This window comes from Nicotiana tabacum, chromosome 17, assembly GCF_000715075.1.
Source record: "Nicotiana tabacum cultivar K326 chromosome 17, ASM71507v2, whole genome shotgun sequence".
In the NCBI taxonomy this organism is placed as follows: Eukaryota; Viridiplantae; Streptophyta; class Magnoliopsida; order Solanales; family Solanaceae; genus Nicotiana; species Nicotiana tabacum.
Genome location: NC_134096.1, coordinates 45643411 through 45670808, shown reverse-complemented (window position 1 = coordinate 45670808; position 27398 = coordinate 45643411). Strand labels below are relative to the sequence as shown.

The window sequence follows — 27398 nt, the reverse complement described above, 5'->3', positions numbered from 1 at the left end:
ATCTTGAATATGGTTGTTGTGGGCCCTCGACTCTATTCTCTTTAACAATCCAGCTGTGTGAGAGGTGAGATATTTTGTTACAAGTCCAAGTACCCGTGCGAATGGTCTAGAACTTTCCCCGAATGTGTTTCTAGGCAAAATTCTAAGTTTTGCTTGGCTTGAGAAGTGATTGTAGGCTCTCCTTGACCCGTTTTAAAACTTTCCATGGCCCACCAATGATGTTATCCCTAGTCAACCCATTTGATACTAAAGCCTTTTTTATTTGATAACCATGTTACAAGTCTTTACAAGTTTGATAGTGACGCTCTCTTGGCACCCGAGCTTTCCTTAGCACTCATGAGAAACAAATGGTGAAAACATAAGTTTGGGGGAGAGACAAGGAGTTTGAAAGTGGTATCAAGGTACAAAAAGTGAAAAGAAATGAAGAAAATAAAAGGCAAAGAAAAAGAAAGAAAGAACAAAAGAAAAACACAAAAAGAAAGTGAATAAAGTGAAGAGCTAATGGGATTCAAAGAATAGCAAAAGTGCAAAGCATGGAGAAAATAAAGAAGGAGAAAGTGAATATCATGACCAAGAAAGAGTGATGTCAAGTCTCTCTAGTTCCCCTAAGGAAAAAGAAAGTGACTCAAAGAGTCGGCAAAAACATGAGCCAAAAAGAGAAAATGGAGTGCTTAAGGAAAGATGAACCCATTCTATTCCAACATTTCCCACCTTAGTACAAAAGTCTTCATTACATGCCGAAAAAGCCCTACGTGATTTCAAGCCGAGTAAGCTTACATTAGTGGCGATCTACATGTGGGGCAAGCATATGGTACTTAGAGCTGTACTTGTGACATTCTTTTGAGAGTGATGAGCGAACTTTCATAAGTCATTGAATTGAGTGCTACATTCTTAAGTGAGATAAGCTAACAGAGAGTATATGAGAAGGAGTTTGGGATCCACAGTGACCTACATGAAAGTGCGAACTTCCTTGATGGGTAAAGTCAACTCTTGATGCTCAAGTGTCATATTAGAGCTATTTGTGCTTTAACCTTCAAAACAATGCCTTGTTGATAATTCATGAGTGTGTGGGTAATTCTTGTTCCCAATTGATCTGTGTTTGATTCACCTTAGGCTAGCTAAAATAGCTCTTTTCTTGTGGAGGTGGTAATTACCTTATTTTCTTGAGGACAAGCAAAAGCTTAAGTTTGGGGGAGTTGATAAGTGGGGATTTTAACTACTTATTTGCGCCCTTTTTACTTTCATTTTAGCTCAAAAATGCTTACAGGTATTCCCGAAAACTGATAAAATATGCTTTCTTGCATGAGTATTGGAAAATAAGCCAAAGTGATGAAATTCAACTCAAGAAGGAGTATTTTTGGACAAGACTAAAACCAAGCAAAAAGGGTAAAGTGCGGACCGCATAATTTTGTCTGCGGCCGCAGATCATGAAGGGACTTCTGTCAGAGCTTCTTTGAAAAGTGCGGACCGCACAATAATTTTGCGGCCGCAGAAGAGGTAGATCAGAGAGTCCCAACTTTAAGTCCATAAAGAAGTGCGGACCACACTATTATTATGCGACCGCAAAACTCAAGAGTGTGGCCGCACTCAGAAATGTGCGGTCCGCAGAACCTGAAGAACTGCGACCACAATTCAAAATTGTGCGGCCGCAGAAGTGCCTCCTGTCAAGATATGCATCAAAGTGTGAACCGCACACAGAACTGTGCGGCCGCAGAACCTCCGAAGGGCAATTTTGGTCCAAATATATACCTAATCCCACCTACGCTCCATGTGGATTCAATCCCGACTCCTAGTTGGATATTATTATTGCAATCGACCGCTTTACAACCCCAAACTGAGGTGTGATTTGAGCGAGATCAATGAGCAAGCTTAGTAGAGTCTAAAGATTCGATACAGAGACGTATGTACTATCTTCTAGAGGCTATAAGGCTTTAGGAAATTTTACTTCTTTCTTACTCTATCGTGCGCCTTTATTCTATCGCTGAAGTTTGAATCATTTTATTCTTATTCTCTGAAGATGGTGAGGACACGCACAATATCTACCGTTGATCAGGAGCTGGAGCCCAGGTTGCTGCCATTACCTGGGGTAGAGGGCAGGGCCGAGGTAGGGCCAGAGGCAGAGGCAGAGATCAGCCTAGAGCGTACACAAAAACACCTATTGCAGCACCTCATATCGAGCAGGAGGAGGAGATCTATGTTCAGACTGTGCCCCTTGGACCAGCTCAGGTCCCGGAGGGGTTCATTGCTACCCCGATACTTCAGGACGCTCTAGTCCATCTCGTGGGCCTTATAAAGAGTGTGGACCAGGCCGGTGTGCTCCCTATGTCACCAGCCGTCTCTCAGGCTAGAGGAGGAGCTCAGACCCCCGCTACTCACACATCAGAGCAGGTGGCTCACGGATATCACACTGTGGCAGTTCCAGCAGTTGGAATGATTTAGCCTATCATTGCTACATAGCCCATAGAGGGACCTGCTATGACGTCCGAGGGGCTAAAGAGGTTGAATAAGTTTACCAAGCTATTCCCCATTCAATTTGGTGGTACACCTTCTGAGGACCCACAAGATTTCATAGAACGTTTCCATGAGGTGTTGCGCAACATGGGCATAGTGGAGTCCAATGGAGATAACTTTACAGTATTTTAGATGTATGGCTCCGCAAAGAGGTAGTGGTAGGAGTATGTTCGAGTCAGACCAGTAGGTTCACCTCCACTCACTTGGGATCAGTTCTCATAGCTATTCTTGTAGAGGTTTATTCCTTTTACTTTGAGAGAGGACTACCGCAGCCAATTTGAGCACCTCCATTAGGGTAGCATGACTGTTACCTAATACGAGACTATATTCGTAGATTTTTCTCAACATGCAGTTGTCTTGCTCCTATTGAGAGGGAGAGGGTGAAGAGATTCACTGATGGCCTTACTTATGGAATCGGGCTACATATGGCCAAAGCGACTGGGGATGACATTTGTTTTACTCGGGTTGTAGAGATTTCTAGGTAGATCGAGAGGATTCATGGTCAGGGTAGAGAGGCGGTATTTGAGAAGAGACCTCTTCATTATGGTAGTTTCAGTGGTGCCTCGTCTGGAGGTAGGGGTTCATTTGGTAGAGGCCATCCCACTAGGCCGATTCAATCAGTGTTTCAGGTATCACACGGTGCTCCGGGCAGTCATGGTTCTTATGGGTCTCATCATGATTAGCTAGCATACGGTGCACCTTCAACTCTGGTTAGTGCACCCCTGATTCAGAGTTATCAGGGTGGTTATCCAGGTCGATAGTCATAAGAGTCGTGAGCTTGTTATACTTGTTTGGATACGAGGCACATTGTGAAGTTTTACCCCAAGTCTTAATAGAACTCTAAGGAGAAAGAAGTATGTTTAAAAGATATACTGGGGAAAAAATTAAAGCAACCTGAATGTTTGTGAAAAAGAAGAAGAAGCAAGGATGAGTAGACATCGTCTGGAGTGTCCCAAGTATTGGGTTCAAGTTAAGTATTTTTTTAAAACGGAAAGGGGTCAGATATACCCCTTCACTTTGATTTATTATATAAGTTTGTCCCCATTATACCTTTTGGCTATATTAGTCCCTATCATTTGTCAAACTTCTATATTTGCCCTTCTTTTTATGGAATGGGACATACAGCATAATCAAACTAAAAAAAACCCATCCCACAACCCCGACCATAACCCATCGGATTCCCCCTTCTAAATTAAAATATCACATTAACCTTATAAATCTTTCCCCAAATTCATTTTACAAAGAGAAAAGAGAAACAAAAAATGACATGCTATTCGACCTATTTCTCTCTCTAACTTCAGCTAAAAGAAACGCGGTTGAAGGCTAAAATCTTACAAAGGTATGATTTTTCATCCTAAACTTAGTTCTTAAATGTTGTTTAGCTATGTTTCGAATACTATTTCGTACTGGAATAACTTCAATAACTGGTCGTTGTCTAGGTTTTGTGTTATTACGAGTTTGTGGCTTTATCCTGTTATATATATACTTTTGATCGTTAGTGTCACGATCCAAAATCCACTAAAGATCGTGATAGCGCCTAACACCACTGTAATGCAAGCCAACGGTGATTGATCAACTTAATTACTCATTTTTATTATTTTGAAATCAAAATTTTCATTAATTAAACAGTATAAAATAGAATTTACAGGGTAAAATGATAATATTTACATGAACTACAATAATGAACAACCAATAGGAACCTCAAAAATCCGGTGTCACAAGTGCATGAGCATCAACTAAGAAGTATAATAAAATGCAACGTCTGTCTAGAATACAAATTATACAGGAAAAAATAAATAACTCTGATGGAGACTCTGCAGACTGGGGATCGTAACATGCAATGCAGTTCAAGATAAAGTCCCCGCATTAGCCGTGCCTTTGCGCCCAAAAAACCACCAGACATCTATGTACCTGCACAATAAGTACATCATGAGTATGTAAATCAACGCGCACCTAATAAGTATCTAGCCTAACCCCAGAGAAGTAGTGACGAGGGGTCGACATCGACACTTACTAGTGGTACAATTAATCACGATACAGTAGAAGTAAACAGATGTGAGACAGAGTTAATACACAAAATAACAAGTATAAATATGTGGTACAATCCTCCTCTCAACAATAAACTCAAGCTCTCAATTAGCAGTTACCTCCTCAACCGGAGTATATATATAATGGGCCTCACACATACACACACACACACACACACACACACACACACACATATATATATATATATAATAGACCTCCCCAGATAGGTCATCACAATCCAAATCAGGAAAACTCGCAGATACACTGGTTTCTTATCAACTATTACGCACAATTCCGTAAGAGTATTTTATAGAAATGTCGAGACGTAGCCCGATCCTATCATACTATGTGCACTGCCGAGGGTTGAACGGAACGAACCATAGATGCATCTATTATACTGGCGAGGCGAACGGCCTGCTCCCATGAGAGTGTAGTACATAATCCTGCCGAGGTGAATGGCCCAATCCCATTAGAATAAGAAACTTGTGAGATATAAATTTTAAGGAAAATCTTTCGAGGGAAACGTATAGCACGGGAGAAATTCATAAGAGGAGTACAATTATTCCACAGCTAATCATGAAGCCTGTCAAATCTCTACAATAGCAAGTCTATCACTTTACGCAAGTCTAGTCTCAAGTCGTAACGTAAACTAAAGGAATTTAATAGGCAAGGAACAACTCAAATAGTACAATAGCATGGCAAACACCTAAGTCTACCCGGACATAACATGAATCTAGCTACGTACGGACTCTCGTCAGTTCGTGCGTACATAGCCCCTGCAACAAGTAGCACAAATCAAAGCCGTCAGGCAAGCCAACGGTGATTAATCAACTTAGTTACTCATTTTATTATTTTTAAAATCATGAATCCCATTGAATAAGTAGTGTAAAATCTAGTACTCGTAGAAAACCCGTAATTTTATTTTCCAATTTCCGTATAAGGTATAAATTACAAGGTGAAATGATAATAATTACGCGAACTACAATAATGAACACCGAGTAGGTACCCCCCAAACCCGGTATCACAAGTACATGGGCATTTACTAAGGAGTACAATAATAATACAACATTTGTCTAGAATGTAAATAAGACATGATAAAATAAATAGTACGATAGAGAATCTATGGACTGCAATACGTAGCTTTGAACGAGCTCACATGAAGTCTCCTCAACAGTTGCGCCTACGCGCCAAGATGATCAATAATGAACCTGTCAGATCTTGCACATTTAGTGCAAAAGTGCAGCATGAATACGTAAATCAACGTGTACCCAGTAAGTATCTAGCCTAACCTCGGAGAAGTAGTGACGAGGGGTCAACATCGACACTTACTAGTGGTCCAATAAATCTATGTGGTAAATCATAAACATATAAGAGTACAACAATAGTAGTAAGGTAAATCTGTAACTAACACAATCTTCCTTAATTTATTTTAACAATATCAATTTCTCAATCTCGTATTCTATCTCGACAGCTCAGAAATATCAAGTGCCAATAACAAACGGATAAAAATTCCCATATAAAATGCAAGGCATCAGTGGAAGAAAACTCTCGCGAATATTTGGACTGCTAGCGATATAACGCACGATTATGACGAGGTCGTGCGACCAGATCTCAGAAAGGATATGATACTGCCGAGGCGATCGGCCCACTCCCATCATAGCGTGTACACTGTTGAGGGTCGAGCGACACGAACCATAGATACATGTATTATACTGTCGAGGCGAACGACCTTCTCCCATAAGAGTATGGTACATAATCTTGCCGAGATATTCGGCACGCTCCACAAGAAAGGAAAGAAATTATCGAATTACGAGACACGAGCTTCGATACAGTATATGAACATAAGGTGAGCATAACCTTTACCGTTTCTCAAATAACTTGCCAACAACTTAAGAAAATAAGGCTCAGTCTAATATATATGTATATATTTCTAAATCAAGCTCAATTATAATTTCAATTATTTAAGCCAGCAGAATGAATTCAAATATTCCAAATATTATATGGTAAAGTTCTAAGTCTACCTGGACATAAACATGCTTTAGCTACGTACGGACTCTCGTCGCCTTGTATATACGTAGCACCCACAATTAATAGCACATAACAATTACATCACCTAGCGGATAGTTTCCCCCTCACAAAGTTCGACAGGAGACTTACCTCACTCCGAAGTTCCATAACCGGCTGCAACGCCTCTCTAACACCTCAACTCAAAGTCCAACGTTCCGAAACTAGTCAAACAATGTGAAAAACAATCAAAATATACTCCAATTCTTACAATTTAACAATTTACAATGATTCCCAACTCTGCTCGAAAACTCAATAAAGTCAACCCTTTGGCCCACATGCTCGGATTTCAAAAATTATCGAAGATAATTATTACCCATAACTTATATAGTTTATATTCCTAAAATCATCCAATTTTGCCCATGAATTAACTCTCAAATCAAGGATTTACCATCTCATAACTTTTGGGCTCAAAGCCCCAATTTCTACAATCTAAACACGGATAAAAATGATAACCAACGAAATAATCATGGAAAAACATCAATACAAAGGTCATTTATTTACCCCCTTTTTGAGACGAGAACAACTCCGTGAAAACCACCTTAAATGGAGCTCTAAAACTCAAGATATGTGCAAAATACTAAAATGCTCGGTCTGCCCATTTAAAATACTATCCATGTGATTTTTGTTCTTCGCCTTCGCGGCACACCTTCGGGTTCGCGAAGAGCAATTTTTTGCGTTGACTGGTCAACCCAAATTTCCTTCTTCGCGTTCGCGGGACCTCTCTCGCGTTCGCGAAGAACAATGTCCATACTAGAAACCAACAATCTTTTCCGACACGGAAATGAGCAAAACTCTCTCACATGACCTAGGAATTCGAGGATTCCTGTTGCTACTGTTCTGTAATTATGATATGGATCTACTAGTTCAGTCCAATCACAAATCAATGGTCGTTTGCTCAATATAGTACCCTTTATGTCCAAAGAAACGACGTTGAAACATCAAATAAGAGCGCGATACAACCCAAACACATCCGAAACACACCTGAGGCCCCCGGGACCCCGTCAAATTACACAAACCAGTCCTAAAATTTAACACGAACCTACTCGAGGCCTCAAATCACACTAAACAACATCAAAACCATGAATCGACGATCAAATCCTCTTTTTAACTTTCAAACTTCGACGAACGCGTCTCATTTACACTAAAATATTCCGGAATGACGCCAACCTTTACGTACAAGTCATAAATCATGATACGAACCTATTCCAAGACTTATAACCCCAAACGGACATCGATAACACCAAAGTCTACTTCAAACCAAACTTAGGAAGTTCTAAATCTTCGAATTGCCAACTTTCCACAATAAGCGTCGAAATGCTCCTGGACCACCCGATACTCAACCCGAACATACACCCAAGTCCGAAATCATCATACAAACCTATTGGAACCTTCAAACCCTGATTCCGAGGTCGTTTACTCAAAATTCAAACCTTGGTCAACCTTTTCAACTTAAAACTTTCGAATTGAGAATTTTCCATCCGAATCAACTCCGAAATTCCCGAAATGCAATTCCGACTATGCGTGCAAGTTAGCTCTAACCCACGCTACCTGCAACCAAATGCAGAGAGCTAATCTCCATGTATAAAAGGAAAAATGTCTTCAGATCTTCTCCATATCAAATTAAGAGTGAGAGTGACAAAAAGATGGCAGAATTGCTCATTAAGCAGGCACTACTGTATTCTAAGGGTCGGCCAAGTTACCCGGGAGAATTGTTCAATTTCATTTCTACAAAGACACCTTGTCATAACCTTGCTTGGGATGTTGGCACTGGTAATGGCCAGGCTGCTAAATCTGTAAGCCACTCTTCTTATTCCCAACCGTAAACAAGAAGGAAATACATTTAGTTAGGAGTAGTAATTAATGTCAAATAATTCCCTTATCTATATCCATATCATCATATTATATTATAAGTACGAAAATCTAAAAGGAAAGTTAAAAGGCCAAAATACCCATTAAAAATTGAATGACCATTTTGCCCTTCAATTTAATATTGCTCCTAAAATTTTATTGTGTTCATAAATGTAATTATACATTTATGTTTTGTTTCTTTCATTTTCCATATTAATAACTTTTCTACACTTTTTTACATTCTTTACAACATTATAAATTTTCTTACTTATAATGGTTGTTTGTATCTTTCATCTTCCACTGCGATAATTTTCTTGCACAATCTTTGATATTTTTATAGCATTTTATAAAAGTACACAATAAGGTGTCTAAACATTTATATATAGTAAAGTAAAATAAAATGCATCAAAGAAAGATAGCTTCCTCTTCGAAAATAATATTTTTAGTGGTTCTTTTCTTTATCTAACAACTTGTATTCTATCAAAAACTCTCTAATAGAGAACAAGAAGCAGAAGAATATATGTATACTAACGACGTGAGGATTGTTTGCAGTTTCCTCTTCTATCTGCTCATTTTCAAATAAGTATCACTTTGTCTTTTTTATGTAAATTGTTTTTAAATTCTTCTCTTGGTCACTATCCCATCGAGATATATATCTATGTGGTTATAAAGTGTTGGTCATTTTATATTTTATATTAATTCTTTTTTGTTATTTCCTACGAGAATTCATGGAATTGTACAAGAATTTTTCTTTTCCTAAGGTAGCATCATCCATGTTAGAACTGGTAACCACAATAGATAAATGGTAATATTCAAATTAAAGTTTCTTGTACAAGTATCTTCCTTTTTTGAGATATAGAATTCTCCATATTAGAACTAGTAACTACAATAGAAAAAGATGATATATACAATTTAAAGTCTACTCTAATTTGAGGTCATGTTATTATTGTTGTTGTTGTCTAATTTGAGGTCATGTTATTATGACAATATTTACTTAACAAATTGTATTTTTTTTTTCTTTTTGTCAATTCTTGGAAGAGTTATAAAGTAAAATTAGTATTAAAGCGAAAAATCATGTAAAAAGTCACGAGTATAATAAGCTGATATGGAAAATTTTCAGGACTATACTGAAGACCTTCATCAAATTGAGCTTGTAATTTTTCGATTTTAAATTTTTTATTACTTATTATATACATGCTTTGATATATTATTTATCTCGTTTTTAAAAAAATCTAATTTATATGGGACACACGTGCAACGCACGTGTACAGAGACTAGTCTATATCTATCTATATTATTATAAAAGTACGAATAATTTACGCTAAATATTGAGCGACGAAAATATCCCTGCGATATTGACAGACTTTTATACCCCTAAAAGCTAAATTATTTCTTCAAAAAGATAATCCATATTGGATAAAATTGTAATATTAACTTTACCTAATTTTAAAATTTTTGAATTCGGTTAAAAATTGGTCTCCATGAATTTATGCCAATCAGCCATGAATTAAAATTGTTTCCAAACTCAAGTTATAGCAATACTTCTATTTGAAAGACATTAGTACTCCTCCGTTATTTGAAATTCTTCAAAGAAATAATCTATATTGGCTAAAATTATAATATTAAACTTTACCTAATTTTTAGATTTTTAAATTAAACTAAAATTGGGTCTCCATGAATTTTCGCTAATCAGCCACGAATTAAAAAAAATTCCAACTCAAATTATAGTTCTACTTCTATTAGAAAGACATTAGTACTCATCCGTTTATTATACGTCTTGATGAATGAATTTTAATTCGATTGTATAGATCTATTGTATGCTTTGCTTGTGTATAGTTTTTGAACGAACATGTGTAGTTGTGTACTGTGATTAATTTATTGTATGATTTTGTTTAAAAATCTATGTAGGGCAAGGGCAAGTGGAAGTAAACTAGATTGGTGCGAGACTTCAATTGCGAGGTGGAGGATAATGTGCCTTTTGTGGAGAACCCAACTCTTGGGTGGCTGATGATAGCTGAATAATGTTGTTATATTATAACATGGTTATATACAACTTATAAGATACTTGAAATAAGCATAGATGTATATTTTACTACTTCGTCTCGAGCAGATTTAATATAAGCATGTCAGAACCTTTCAAAAGCGTGTATATGTTGCTATGAAGATGTAAAAATCTAGTCTTGTGTTTAATTTATATTGGTATATTGTTGATAACAAGTTTATTCACATATCTTATGTTAATTATTAGGTACGCCTATAATTATACGTGCAAGACACGCATATAAAGACTAATTATTATAAAAGCATGAACTTCTAAACAAAAAGTTAAATTATATAAATGTCCTTCTAACATTTAAATGCCCTAATTGGAAAAAAGAAAAAGAAAACCTTCGGTTGGCAACATTCCAAACGAAAAGGCGCAACACGAAACGGTGGCAGCTTTTTGTTTGACAGAATGCATCTCTGCTTAGGAACATATAAAAGAGAACCATGCAAATTTCATTATGCATATAATTTCATGTGGATAACTAAAAGCAATTGGTGGGGAAGTTAACAGCGAGTTCCCATGTACCCAACACACTTTTTGTAACGACCCGGTCGATCGTTTTATATATTATAACTTCATTCCCCCATTTACTGCTCAATTTATATTTTACAGTTGTTGTGTGACTTGCCGGGGTAATTGGTTCGTGTCCGGTGAGGTTTTGAAATGAATTGAGATACTTAGTCTCCAAAATAAAAACTTAAGTTGAAAAGGTTGACCGGATGTTGGCTTATGTGTAAACGACCCCGAAATAGAATTTTGATGATTTCAATAGCTCAGTATGTTGATTTTGGACTTAGGAGCGTGTCCGGAAAAGTATATTTGGAAGTCCGTAGTTAAATTATGCTTGAAATAGCTAAAATAGAAATTTAAGTTTGAAAGTTTGACTAGGGAGTTGACTTTTTGATATCGGGGTCAGAATCCGATTTTGGAAATTGGAATAGGTCTATTATGTCATTTATGACTTGTGTGCAAAATTTGAGGTCAATCGAACTTGATTTGATAGGTTTCGGCATTGAATATAGAATTGGAATTCGTTAGTATTCTTTAAGCTTGAATTGGGGTGTGATTCGTGTTTTTAGCGTTGTTGGATGTGATTTGAAGAGTCAACTAAGTCATATGATGTTTTAGGACTTGTTGGAGTATTTGGTTGAGGTCCCGGGGTCCTCGGGTGAGTTTCGGATGGTTAACGGATTGAAAATTTGGACTTAGGAAAATCTGAAAATTTTGCTTCTGGTGTAACGGCACCTGCGAAGATTTGATCGCAGGTGCGACACCGCAGGTACGCAAGGACCATCGCAGAAGCGGCCAGGAGTGAAGGGCAGGGAAGGTTGCGCGGGTGCGAATATTTTGCCGCACCTGCGAGGTCGCAGATGTGGCTGATTGACCTCAGAAGCGGAAATGGACCAGTTTGGACTTGTCGCAGAAGCGGACTTCTGTCCGCATGTGCGAAAGCACTGGAAAGTGTACAAAACAGAGGAGTTCCGATATTTTTATCATTTTTAACATTACCAACACGGGTTGAGGCGATATTTGAGCGAGAATTCACGGAAAATCTTGAGGTAAGTCACTTATGATCATTGTTAATCAATAATATTGAATTATCATCGATTATTCCGACTAGATTACGTGTATTTGGGGTGAAATTAAAGGATTTGGGCCTAGGGATTTCAAAATAAGAATTTAAGATTTGGAGGACGAGTTGATGTCGGAATTTGGTAAATTTGGTATGGTTGGACTCGTGGTTGAATGGGCGTTTATATTTTATAACCTTTGTCGGGTTTCGAAACGTGGGCCCCACGAGCGATGTTTGAGTTAAATTTTGGATTTTGTTTAAAAATTAGTATTTTCATATGGAATTAATTCTTATAATTTGTATTGACTATATCGAATTAATTATGACTAGATTCGAGGCGTTTGGAGACCGATTTGCGAGGCAAAGACATAGCAGAGTAAGGAATTACACGGTTTGAGATAAGTAGCAATTCTAAATTTGGTCCTGAGGGTAAGAAGCCCGGATTTTGTGATATGTGATTGGTTTTAGGTGACGTACATGGTATATGACGGGCGCGTGTGCGTGCACCGTAGGAATTGTGACTTGATAAACTCCATGGAACTGTGTGGTTGAATAATCTGTTGATATTCGTACTTTTTCTACGTATTAGAGAAATAGAACTACAAATCATGTTTAAAATATGTGTTGACACGGTAGGGACTCACAGAGGTCGTGTGCATGTTGAATTATTTGCTAAATTGATATTTTGCACTCAGTCACAGTTTTACTTGCACATTACATCTTAGTCTCTATTGTTCATTATTGATGCATCATATCATTGTTGTTTGGGCTGCTTATCATGATTTCTGAGAGCCTGAGAGACTGAAAAGGTTGATGACTAAGTGAGGCTGTATGCCTCATTGTGAGGATATTTATGGGATCGGGCTGCACGCCGCAGCATGTTTCATTGATTTATGCCATAATTGGCTTGTTATAGTGCTTGGGCTGAAGGATCCCCTCCGGAGTCTGTACACACCCCTAGTGAGTGCAGGTACCTACTGAGTGCGAGTGCCGAGTACTAAGTTATTGAGAGGAATGAGTGACTTCGAGGAAAGAGTGATTGTGAGGTTGGAGTTAATGGGAGGATTGAGTGACTGTTGCTCTGACATGATGCATTGATTTCATTATTTTTGCACTTTAGCTGTCATATATCACTGTTTTTGGAAATGTTTGAAAGACATTATCTTTTGTTTCAATCGAATTTGATATGAAATTAATGTTTGAGTTTTAAATGTTGAACTTGAAAGCATGCCTACCTTCTTATGTTGAAAATTACTGTGATTGGACTTAGCTGCGAAGTTCGTCACTACTTTCAGCTCTTTATTTAGTATTGTTACTTGCTGAGTTGGTTGTACTCGTACTACTCTTTGCACCTCGTGTGCAAATCCAGGTACTTTCTGACATGACGGTTGCTAGTTTTCGAAGCTTTATCTATTGGAGACTATCGAGGTAGCTGCTTGACGTCCGTAGACCTTGACTCTCTTTCCTTTTAGTCTTTGTACTATTCTATATTTTCAGACAGTGTTTTTATCAGTTAGACCTTGTTATCATTTAGATGCTTATGTACTCAGTGACACCGGATTTTGGGAGTGTCTTATGTCGGTATTAATGAGATTTTTCTATTAACTTTAAATATTATATTTTCAAACTTAAATAGAATTGTGGTTTATTGAGGTTGTCGGCTTGCCTAGTATTCAGGTAGGCGCCATCATGACAGTTTAGGATTTTGGGTCATGACAATTTGGTATGAAAGCCTAGGTTTCATAGGTCTCATGAGTCATGAGCAGGTTTAGTAAAGTCTTGCGAATCGGTACGGAGACGTCTCTACTTATCTTGGAGAGGGTGTTGAACCTTTAGGAAAATTTTACTTTCTTGTATTATGTCGTGCGAATTTATTGATTCCGGAAGCCGGGGGAGGTACTCATACCCCTGTTGCCCGTACTCTAGAGTAGGTAGTGCAGGGACATCAGATACCGGGGGCATTACCAGCCCAGCCGGCTGCAACTGCTTAGGCCCCGGTAGTCCCCGTTATGGCAGATGATGAGCAGAGAGGACTTGAGAGATTTGGGATGTTTCGACCTCTATCGTTTAGTGGTGCTGAGTCAGAGGATGCTCAAGATTTTCTGGATAAGTGCCAGCGGATGCTTCGGACATCGGGTATTTTGGAGATCAGTGGGGTCTCGTTCACTACTTTTCTATTTTCTGGGGCTGCCTTCAGATGGTGGGAGTCTTGTGAGGCGCATGCCGGTCAATGCAGTACCACTTACATGGAAGGAGTTCTCTGTTCTCGTTTTGGAGAAGTTCGTACCGCAGTCTCATAGGGAGGAGCTGCATAGACAATTTACAGCTTCGGCAAGATGGCATGTCTGTGACCCAGTACGAGATGAGATTTTCTAAGTTGGCTCGTCACGCAGTTTGGTTTGTTCCCACTGATAGGGAGATGATTAAGAGGTTCATTGATGGCCTCACATACCAGCTGCATTTACTTATGACTCGGGAATGGGTATCTGGTGCTACTTTTGACGAGGTGGTTAACATTGCTCGGCATATAGAGATAGTCCCTAGCTAGGAGCGAGGAGAGAGGGAGGCCAAGAGGCCTCGTAGATCGAGTGGTTTCAACGGTGTTCCTTCAGGCGGTTAGTATTACCACGACATGGGTCATCCTTACAGACACGCTCAGACAGGTCGTCCAGTTCACCGTGGCGCATCATCCAGCCATAGTTCATACAGTTCTCATCAGGGTCAGTCATCTCTCATTGCCCTTCCAGCCCAGAGTTTGTCCCGTGCTCCATCAATTCAGGGTTTATTTGCACCGGGTGCTTCTAGCGGTTATTTTGGTTCTCCGGGCCCGATTCAGTCCTCACCACCACCGGTACCGAGGAGTTGCTTTGAGTGCGGGGAGTTTGGGCATATGTGGAGGCAGTGTCCTCATCGCCCGGGAGGTCCAGTGCAGCAGAGGAGTCAGACTACGACTTTAGCACCAGTTACTTCGCCACCCAGCCAGCTCGGGGTGGGGCTCAGTCAGCTAGGGATCTCCCAAGAGGGGAAGGCTGATGAGGTGGTAGTCAGGCCTGATTCTATGCTTTTCCCGCCAGACCAGATATTGTTGCTTCAGATGCAGTGATCACATGTATTGTCTCAGTATGCCACACGGAAGCTTCTATATTATTTGACCCTGGTTCTACTTATTCGTATGTATCATCGTACTTTACTCATTATCTGGATATGCTCCGTGAGTCCTTAGTTTCACATGTTCGTACATCTACGCCGGTGGGTGATACTATTATTGTGGACCGTGTATATCGATCGTGTGTGGTGACTGGAGACTAGAGTTGATCTCTTATTGCTCAGTATGGTTGATTTCGATGTAATCTTGGGTATGGATTAGTTGTCTCCATGTCATGCTATTCCGGACTATCACGCAAAAACTGTGACGTTGGCTATGCCGGGGTTGCCGAAGGTCGAATGGAGAGGTTCTCTAGATTATATTCCCAACAGGGTATTTCTTATTTGAAGGCCCAACGTATGGTTGGGAAGGGGTGTTTGTTATATTTGGCCTTTGTAAGAGATGTTGATGTAGATACTCCTACTATTGATTCAGTATCGGTAGTGTGAGACGTTTCGGATGTATTTCTTGCAGACCTGTCGGGTATGCCTCCCGACAGGGATATTGATTTCGGTATTGACTTGGTGCCGAGCACTCATCCCATTTCTATTCCTCCGTATCGTATGGAACCAGCTGAATTGAGAGAATTGAAAGAGAAACTTCAGGAACTTCTTGATAAGGGGTTTATTAGGCCTAGTGTCTCACCTTGGGGTGCACCGGTTCTATTTGTGAAAAAGAAAGATGGTACTATGCGGATGTACATCGATTACATGTAGTTGAACAAAGTTACAATCAAGAACAAGTATCCTTTGCCGCGTATTAATGATTTATTTGACCAGCTTCAGAGAGCGAGGGTATTTTCCAAATTGATTTGAGATCCGGGTATCACCAGTTGAAAATTTGGGATTCGGATATTCTAAAGACGGCATTCAAGACCTGTTATGGTGACTATGAATTTCTAGTGATGTCTTTTGAACTGACCAATGCCCCAATAGCATTTATGCACTTGGTGTATAGCGTATTCCAGCCGTATCTTGATTCATTTGGTATTTATTGATAATATCCTGGTGTACTCACATAGCCAGAAAGAGCATGCACAACACTTGGGTATTGTATTACAGAGGCTGAAAGAGGAGAGACTTTATGCTAAATTCTCTAAGTGTGAGTTCTGGCTTAGTTCGATGGCATTCTTGGGAAACATAGTGTCCAGTGAAGGGATTAAGGTGGATTCGAAGAAAATACAGGCAGTTCATAGTTGGCCCAGGCCATCTACAACTACTGAGATTTGGAGTTTTCTCGGCTTGGCCGGTTATTATCTTCGTGTTGTGGAGGGTTTCTCGTCTATTGCATCGCCTTTGACTAAATTGACCCAGAAAGGTGCTCCGTTCAGGTGGTCGGATGAGTGTGAAGAGAGCTTTCAGAAGCTCAAGACAGCTTTGACTACAACTCCAGTATTGGTGTTGCCTACAGGTTTAGGGTCTTATATTGTGTATTGTGATACATCGCGTATTGGTCTCGGTGCAGTGTTGATGCAAGACGGTAGGGTGATTGCCTATGCGTCTAGACAGTTAAAGGTACACGAGAAGAATTATTTGGTCCACGACCTTGAGTTAGCAACTATTGTGCATGTTTTGAAGATTTGGCGGCATTATTTGTACGGTGTTCATTGTGAGGTTTATACCGATCATAGGAGTCTACAGCATCTGTATAAAAAGAAGGATCTTAATTTGCGGCAGCAGAGGTGGTTGGAGTTGCTTAAGGAATATGATATCACCATTCTCTATCATCCCAGAAAGGCCAATGTGGTGGCCGATGCCTTGAGTCGTAAGGCAGAGAGTTTGGGCAGCTTAGCATACTTACCGATATTAGAGACGCCTTTAGCCTTGGATGTTTAGGCCTTGGCCAACCAGTTTGTCAGATTGGATATTTCCTAGTCGAATCGAGTTTTGGCTTGTGTGGTTTCTCAGTCATCTCTTTATGATCGTATCAGAGAACGTTAGTATGATGACCCCCATCTTCTTGTCCTTAAAGACACGGTGATGCTAAAGAAGTCACTATTGGGGATGGCGGTGTATTATGGATGCAGGAGAGGCTATGTGTGCCTAATGTAGATGGTTTGCTTGAGTTGATTTTCCAGGAGGTTCACAGTTCGCGGTACTCCATTCATCCAGGTGCCGCGAAGATGTATCAGGATTTGAGGCAACACTATTGGTAGAGGCGAATGAAGAAAGATATAGTTCGGTTTGTAGCTCGGTGTTTAAATTGTCAACAAGTGAAATACGAGCATCAGAGACCAGGAGGATTGCTTCAGAGGTTAGAAATTTCGAAGTGGAAGTAGGAGCGTATCACCATGAACTTCGTAGTTGGACTCCCATGGACTTTGAGGAAGTTTGATGTTGTTTGGGTGATTATAGATCGGTTGACCAAGTCCGCGCATTTTATTCCGGTTAGTACTACTTATTCTTCGGAGCGGTTGACTGAGATTTATATCCATGAGATTGTTCTCCTACACGGTATTCCAGTGTCCATCATTTCGGATCGGGGCACGCAGTATACATCACAATTTTGGAGAGTAGTGCAGCGAGAATTAGGTACACAGGTTCAGTTGAGTACAACATTTCACCCGCAGACTGACAGACAGTCCGAGCGCACTATTCAGATAATGGAGGATATGCCACGCACTTGTGTCATTGATTTTGGGGGTTCTTGGGATCCGTTTCTTCCACTCACGGAGTTTGCTTACAATAACAGCTACGAATCGAGCATTCAGATGGCTCCGTATGAGCTTTATATGGGAGATGATGTCGGTCTCTGGTGGGTTGGTTTGAGCCGGGTAAGGCTAGGCTATTGGGTACTGATTTGGTGCAGGATTCTTTAGAAAAGGTTAAATTGATTCAGGATCGACTTCGCATGGCGCAGTCTAGACAGAAGAGTTATGCCGACCGGAAGGTCCGTGATGTTGCTTACATAGTTGGGGAGAAGGTTCTGCTCAAGGTTTCATCCATGAAAGGTGTGTTGATCCAGTGTTTCATGTATCGATGCTCTGGAAGTATGTCGGGGATCCGTCTCATGTTTTGGATTTCAGCACAGTGCAGTTGGATGGTACTTTGACTTATGATGTGGAGCCGGTGCGAAAGCACTAGGCAATGTACAAAACAGAGGACTTCCGACATTTTTGTCATTTTTGACATTTCCAACACGGGTTGAGGCGATATTTGAGCGCGAATTCACGGAAAATCTTGAGGTAAGTCACTTGTGATGATTGTTAGTCAATAATATTGAATTATCATCGATTATTCTGACTAGATTACGTGTTTTTGAGGTGAAATTAGAGAATTTGGGCCTAGAGATTTCAAAATAAGAATTTCAGATTCGGGAGTCGAGTTGATGTCGGAATTCGATAAATTTGGTATGGTTGGACTAGTGGTTGAATGTACGTTCATATTTTATAACTTTTGTCAAGTTCCGAGACGTGGGCCCCACGGGCAATTTTTGAGTTAAATTTTGGATTTTGTTGGAAAATTAGTATTTTCATATGAAATTAATTCCTATAATTTATATTGACTGAATCAAATTAATTATGACTAGATTCGAGGCGTTTGGAGACCGATTCGCGAGGCAAAGGCATAGCAAAGTAAGGAATTACAAGGTTTGAGGTAAGTAACAGTTCTAAATTTGGTCTTGAGGGTATGAACCCCAGATTTTGTGATATGTGATTGGTTTGAGGTTACGTACATGCTAGGTGACGGGCGCGTAAGCGTGCACCATAGGAATTATGACTTTATAAACTCCATGGAGCTGTGTGGTTGAAATATCTGTTGATATCCGTACTTTTTCAACGTATTAGAGAAATCGAACTATAAATCATGTTTAAAATATGTGTTGACACGGTAGGGACCCACAGAGGTCGTGTATATGTTAAAGTATCTGCTAAATTGCTGTTTTGCACTCAGTCACAGTTTTACTTGCACATTACATCTTAGTCTCTATTGTTCATTATTGATGCATCATATCATTGCTGTTCGGGCTGCCTATCATGATTTCTGAGAGTCCGAGAGACTAGAGAGGTTGATGACTGAGTGAGGCCGAGGGCCTAATTGTGAGGATATTTATGGGATCGGGCTGCACGCCGCAACGTGTTTCATTGATTTATGCCATGATTGGCTTGTTATAGCGCTTGGGCTGAAGAAGCCCTTCCGGAATCTGTACACACCCTAGTGAGTGCAGGTACCTACTGAGTGTGAGTGCCGAGTGTCGGGTGCTAAGTGATTGAGAGGAATGAGTGATTGTGAGGTTGGAGTGAATGGGAGAACTGAGTGATTATTGTTCTGACAGGATGCATTGATTTCATTATTTTTGCACTTCAGCTGTCATATATCACTATTTTCGGAAATTTCTCAAAGACATTATCTTCTGTTTCAATCGAATTTGATATGAAATTACTGTTTGAGTTTTAAATGTTGAACTTGAAAGCATGCCTACCTTCTTATGTTGGAAATTACTGTGATTGGACTTAGCTGCGAAGCTCGTCACTACTTTCAGCTCTTTATTTAGTATTGTTACTTGCTGAGTTGGTTGTACTCATACTACACCCTGCACCTCGTGTGCAGATCCAGGTACTTCCGAACACGACGATTGCTAGTTTTCGAAGCTTTATCTGTTGGAGACTATCGATGTAGCTGCTTGACGTCCGCATACCTTACTCTTTCCTTTCAGTCTTTGTACTATTCTATATTTTCATATAGTGTTTTTATCAGTTAGACCTTGTTATCGTTTAAATGCTCATGTACTCAGTGACCCCAGATTTTGGGAGTGACTTATGTCGGTATTAATAAGATTTTTCTATTAAATTTAAATATTATATTTTCAAACTTAAATGAAATTGTGGTTTATTGAGGTTGTCGGCTTGCCTAGTATTTAAATAGGTGTCATCACGACAAGTTAGGATTTTGGTTCGTGACAGTTCCATCATTTGGCCTCTCTTATCGGGTAAGTGATAATCGACTTAATGTAGGCATATTTTGATATATATCACCTCACATTTTACTCATGTCTCGACGATTTGAGATGTTTAATATGATTATTTGTGGTAAATTTGGGTATTTCTATGTGTAGGAATCATTCGGATGCAATTTGGGACGAAAGGGCGCGAATTGGAGCAAAATTGGGACAAAATAGCAAAAAGGAAAATTTGAGGGCCACAGCCAGCGTGGGGCGCTCGCTGTGACGCACTTTACAGAGACCAAAAAGTTTGAGCGCCAGGGCCAGCGCCCTACGCTGCCTTGGACGCTCAAGACGGGAAGTATCCTTTTTCGACTAGGACTCGGTTATTTCGACCCCTAGACGCCCCCAACTCATATAAAAGCCAACCTAAACCTATTTTTGGAGGAGGACGTGATTTAGAGAGAGGAGGGAGGCGCAAAACACTCGAACGCAAGGAGTTGATCAATTCTTCCATCCCTTTTCTAGTATTCATTGATTTTATGTTTGAAAACATTATTTTTGATGATTGTATGAACATGAGTGGCTAAGAAACCTATTGTTCTAGGGTCATGGGAATACATGAATGTTGATATTTGGTGTTTAATTTGACGAAGTTGATTTTATCATTTTGGTTGTTTATTTAATTCTATTTTTAATTATTTTGCTGAGTAGCTAACAGTAAAATACTATCTACGAACCTAGAGTTGAACTCGAAAGTGGGAACTCTAGATTGCATATAGAATTAAATAGAGCAAGTTCTTAAACCCGGGCATCGGGGAAAGGATTCGCAATTGGGATAGATATATACCTAATTGCCTTGCTCGGTTGCAATACAGGAATTGTAAATGCGTTTTTGTTAATCTTAATTCCATAGACATATAGGTATTAATTTAGCTTGAATAGGCGAGTAAGGGCTCGACAGATTCTTATGAGTAATATCAACCATGTCAACCAACAATCCAGATAAATCAATTAGTTATTTTAAGCTAAGAATGCAACATGATTGCTAGATAACCCGTGACCCTGAAATATTATCTCCCATTTATTTTTATTTAAAATTATTTAAGTGTTGTGCTGATTTCTAGTATTTCATTACTTGATAATCTATAGGTAGTAAATTAGACAATTATCTATTTCATAAGAAATCGCTTGAATCAATAAGCTATTTGAGTTGAATTAGTCAAAAGTTAATCATAAGTCTTCGTGGGAACGATACTTTATTCATTACTTTATTACTTGACGATCACGTATACTTGCGTGAGTGTGTTTGGTCACAACAAATTTTTGCGCCGTTGCCGGGGACTAAAAAATTAGCTACTTGATTGAGTTAAGCTTTTATTACTTATTAGTGCAAGTTTTAATTTTCAGTTTGCCTTGTTTGTGTTAACGCAAAATCTTCTCTTGAATGCGGAGGAGTAGAAGTGCAAACAACCTCCTTCCTTTTGATCCAGAAATTGAACGAACACTTCATAGAGTGAGGAGGGAAGTTGAAGCTAGAACGAGAATAGAAAGAGAGTTGGACATCTTAGTTCAACCACAGCCAATAAAGATGGCAGGTAATGAGGAGCGTCCGGTGATAGAAGCCGCAAGGCCCAATCTTGCTAATATGACTCAGGCTATCGTAAAGACTGATATCACGGGGCATTTTGAACTCAAACAGTACATGGTACAGCTGATTCAATCCACAGGGCAATATGTGGGTCTATCTCATGAAGACCCGCAGAGGCACATTCAGAACATCTTGGAAATTACGGATACTTACAATTATCCGAACATTTCCAAGGACTATGTCAGGCTGACACTATTTCCCTTTTCAATGTTGGGGGAAGCTAAGAAATGGTTGCAAAAGGAGCCTGCGAACTCAATCCACACTTGGGATGATTTAGCAAGGAAATTCCTAATCATGTTTTTCCCTACTAAGAAGACAAAATCGCTGAGGATCCAAATTCTTGGGTTCCAACAACGGGATGGCGAGACACTTCGTCAAGCTTGGGAAAGATACAAGAAGCTACTCAAACACTGCCCACATCATTGTCATACTGATGAGGTATTGGCTCACACTTTTATTGATGGGCTAGACGAGGCATCAAAGATGAATCTTGATTCAGCTTGTGGGGGTAGTTGCATGGCAAGGCCGTATAGTGAAATGCAACTCTTGCTAAATAACTTCACCGCTAATGACCATAATTGGCAAGGAGATGGGGATGCAAGAAAAGCAATTAAACAGAAGGCAGTCGGGGTAATTGAGCTTGATGACTTCTCAGCCATGAGAGCAGATATTGCAAAGCTGGCAAATCACATGAACAGAATGACAATGCAACAAACACAACAGATGCAACATGTACAGCAGATGTCTATTTACTGCGAACTATGTGGTGACAGTCATATGAGTGCCATGTATCCCACGAATCCTGAATCTATATACTATGTGGGGCAACAAAACAGAGGTCCGATGAATCAATATGCACAATATGGGAACACTTACAATCCAAGTTGGAGGAATCATCCTAACTTCTCATAGGGAGAAAATCAATAGAATCAGAACCAGTATAGGCCCCAAGGAAATTTCAATCAACCTCAGAAACCACCCCTACAAAAAGAAGAGAGTACGAATGACTTGCTGAAGAAGTTGTTGCTTGATAATAAACAACTCAGGACTGATTTCAGAAATCTTGAGAGGCAAATGGGACAGTTAGCAACAAATCAAAACACTAGACCTACAGGCGCTCTTCCCAGTGATACAGAGAAGAACCCTCAAGTTAATGCAGTTACACTCAGAAACGGGAGGGAACTAGAAGAAGTGCCAAAGAAGAGAAAGGACAAATCTATACCTGAGAGGGAGCTGATCCCTAAGGCAATACACAAGTCAAAGAAAAATGATATAGGTTCAGAGCCAGTGGAGGCTGCAAGGCCACCACCACCTTTCCCCCAGAGATTGCAGAAAAAGAATGATGATCGCATGTTCAACAAATTTCTCTCTATGTTGAGCCAGGTTCAATTGAATATTCCATTGGTGGATGTACTTCGTGAAATTCCAAAATATGCTAAGTACATAAAAGATATAGTGGCTCACAAGAGGAAATTGACTGAGTTCGAGACAGTTGCACTTACTGAGGAGTGCACTTCAAGGGTCCAAAACAAGCTTCCTCAAAAGCTTAAGGATCCTGAAAGCTTCACCATCCCTGTGCGAATTGGTAATATTGACGTGGGTCGTGCTCTTTGTGATTTGGGGGCGAGCATAAATCTAATGCCCTTGTCCTTATTTAAGCAATTGGGTCTGGGAGCTCCAAGACCAACCACTGTGATGTTGCAATTAGCTGACAGGTCCATAGCCTACCCTGAAGGAGTGATTGAAGATGTATTGCTGCAAATTGGGAAATTTATCTTCCCAGCTGACTTCATTATTCTAGATTTTGAGGCTGATGAACAAGTTCCAATCATATTGGGACGACCTCTCTTGGCTACTAGTGATGCAATAATTAAAGTGAGAGGGAAAAATGATAATGAGGGTGGACAACAAGGAAGCAGTTTTTAATGTCTACAAAGCAATCCAACTTCCCCGCCACTATGAGGAGCTCTCTATTATATCTGTTATGGAGGTGGATGAGAAACTTCTTGACACGAGTATATATCTAGACGATTATCTAGAAAAAGCACTCATGTTGTTCGATAAGTTGGAGATTGATGATAAGGTTTAGGAGATGATGCATATTCTAGATGATTCTTGTGCTTACATGCAACGATTACACCCGTTTGAGCCCCTAAATAGGCTAAGTGGATCTCCTCCAAAGCCGTCAATTGAAGAAGCTCCAAAATTGGAGCTTAAACCCCTACTCTCTCACCTTCAATATGCTTATTTGGGTAGTTCTGACACTTTACATGTTATTGTTTCTTCTGACTTGTCTAAATTGCAGGAAGAAAAGTTGTTGAGAGTGCTACGTGAGCACAAGCGAGCAATTGGGTGGATGATTTCTGACATCAAATGCATTAGGCCAGCTTTCTGCATGCATAAAATCCTCATGGTGGACGGACACAAGCAAAGTATAGAGCAACAACGCCGCCTAAATCCAATCTTGAAAGAGGTGGTAAGAAAAGAAGTGATTAAGTGGCTTGATGTAGGTATTGTATTCCCAATCTCTGATAGCAAATGGGTAAGCCCCGTTCAATGTGTGCCAAATAAAGGGGGGGATGACTGTAGTGGGTAATGAAAATAATGACTTAATTCCTACAAGAACTGCCACTGGGTGGAGAATTTGCATAGATTATAGAAAATTGAACAATGCCACCCGTAAGGACCACTTTCCCCTCCCTTTCATTGACCAAATGCTTGATAGGTTAGCAGGCCAGGAATACTACTATTTCCTAGATGGTTATTCGGGGTATAATCAGATTTCTATAGCCCCAGAGGATCAAGAGAAAACCACCTTTACGTGTCCCTATGGCACGTATGCGTTCAAGAGAATACCCTATGGTCTTTGTAATGCACCTGCGACTTTTCAAAGGTGTATGATGGCTATTTTTACTGACATGGTTGAAAGATTTGTGGAAGTATTCATGGATGATTTTTCTGTGTTTTGGTGTTCTTTTTATAATTATTTAATGAACCTTGATAAAGTGCTTGCTAGGTGTGAAGAGACAAACTTAGTACTCAACTGGGAAAAGTGTCATTTCATGGTACGTGAAGGTATAGTCTTGGAGCACAAGGTGTCAAAATATGGTCTACAGGTGGATAAAGCAAAGGTGGAGGCGATTGAAAAATTGCCCCCACCGACATCAGTCAAAGGCATTCGCAGTTTCTTGGGCCATGCAGGTTTTTATCGTCGATTCATTAAAGATTTTTCAAAAATTTCTTCTCCATTATGCAGGCTTCTAGAGAAAGATGTCACCTTCAAGTTTGATGATGCATGTCTGAAAGCATTTGAGGAGCTGAAGGGAAGGTTGGTAACTGCACCAATTATCATCGCCCCAGATTGGGGACTGCCATATGAGTTGATGTGCGATGCAAGTGACATAGCAATCAGAGCTATTTTGGGGCAAAGAAGGGATAAAATATTTCATTCCATTTATTATGCGAGCAAAACTATGAATCCAGCTCAGATGAATTATACAGTTACTGAAAAAGAGTTGCTTGCAGTGGTGTGGGCATTTGACAAGTTCAGATCTTATCTAGTGGGAACCAAAGTTATCGTCTACACAGATCATTCAGCTATCAGATACTTGTTTGAAAAGAAAGATGCCAAGCCGAGGCTGATTCGTTGGGTCCTCCTCTTGCAAGAATTTGAATTAGAGATCCAAGATCAAAAAGGGACAGAAAATCAAGTGGATGATCACTTGTCCAGATTAGAAAGTCGGAACCATGTAGCTGAAGGAGGGTCAATCAAAGAAACATTCCCTGATGAGTAGTTATTAGCAGTCACCTCAGGTGAAGCCCCATGGTATGTAGATTATGTGAATTTTATTGCAAGTGGGGTGACACCACTAGAATTAACACCTGATAATAGAAGAAGATTCTTATATGATGTGAGGCTCTACATGTGGGATGAGCCATTCTTATATAGGCAATGCGTAGATCAGTTGGTGCGAAGGTGTGGTCCTGAGGAAGATATGAATGCAATATTGCATGACTGCCATGCTTCGCCATATAGAGGTCATCACGGTGGGGAAAGAATCGCTCAAAAAGTGCTACAATCAGGTTTCTATTGGCCAAAAGTATTTAAGGATGCACATGCCTTTGTTAAAAAGTGTGACAGATGCCAAAGAACCGGAACTATCACGAGGAAGCACGAAATGCCTTTGCAAAATATTCTGGCAATAGAGCTGTTTGATGTTTGGGGGATTGATTTCATGGGACCATTCCTATATTCTAATGGTCACAGGTATATCTTGGTGGCGGTCGACTATGTTTCTAAGTGGGTGGAGGCCATTGCTCTTCCTACTAATGATGCAAAGGTAGTGGTAAGCTTTGTAAAGAATCATATCTTCACGCGCTTTGGGACTCCAAGAGTGTTAATAAGCGACGGAGGAACTCACTTTTATAACAAATTGTTGAATAATGTTCTTACAAAGTATGGAGTTAAGCACAAAGTTTCCACTTCCTATCATCCCCAAACGAGTGGTCAAGTAGAAGTTTCAAACAGAGAAGTAAAGCAGATTCTGGAGAAAACAGTAAGTGGAAATAGAAAAGATTGGGCAGGGAAGCTGGATGATGCATTATGGGCATATCGAACTGCATACAAAACTCCCATAGGTACTTCTCCGTACAGGTTGGTTTATGGGAAGGCATGCCACTTGCCCATCGAGCTTGAACATAAAGCTTATTGGGCGATCAAAAAGCTAAATATGGATATGGATTCAGCTAGTGAAAATAGGTTGCTACAACTCAACGAGCTTGATGAATTTCGATTGCACGCATATGAAAATGCCAAATTATATAAAGAAAAGACGAAGAGGTGGCATGACAAGCACATTCAACATCGAGAGTTTGAGCCGGGTCAAGAAGTTCTCTTGTTCAATTCAAGGTTGAAGCTATTCCCTGGAAAGCTTAAGTCTCGTTGGGCAGGTCCTTTTGTTGTGGTAAGTGTGAGGCCTCACGGAGCGGTGGAACTGCGTGATACGAGCTCAAGTGGTACCTTCTTGGTAAATGGCCAGAGAATAAAACATTATTGGGGTGGTGACATTGCACGTCACAAGACCTCAGTGGACTTAGCAGATGCTTAAACATGTGTTGAGTCGTGCCGCGATGTTAAATTAGGCGCTTGTTGGGAGGCAACCCAATTTTTATCGCTTTCGAAGCATAGTGTTTTTCCTTTTGTAGGGCATAATTTTTTCTTTGTACGTTGAAATGGTGTGGAATGTGTGTAATGTATATATTGAGTGCTCGGATAGTCGGGATTGTTAAAAAAAAATTAAAATTATTGAGCGCCCAGGCCAGCGCCCCACACTGCCTGGGGCGCACTTTACATTATTCGCGATGCTTCAGCGCTAGCCCCAGCGTGGGGCGCTGGGCTGGCGGTCCAGGTGAGTAATTTTTGTTTTTATTTTTTGTTTTCTTTATTTAATTAAAAATACCCTACCCAATTACCCATATACACTCACAACCCAACCCATACCCAATTACCCAAACCCATTCCCCCACCTAAATTAAGACAACCCAACCCAAAAACCCCATTCTCTTCAAAACAAAAAAACACATGAACACTTCTTCTTCCTCTTCCCCTTTTCTCTCAAATTCTAATATTCTTCAATATTTCTTGCTC

General features: G+C 39.9%; 1 pseudogene; it reads left to right on the top strand.

Annotated features, from left to right (window-relative positions):
- The first annotated feature begins 8249 nt into the window (after positions 1 to 8249).
- The window catches only part of LOC107793775 (uncharacterized), a 33908-nt pseudogene continuing 14759 nt past the window's right edge, over positions 8250 to 27398 (top strand).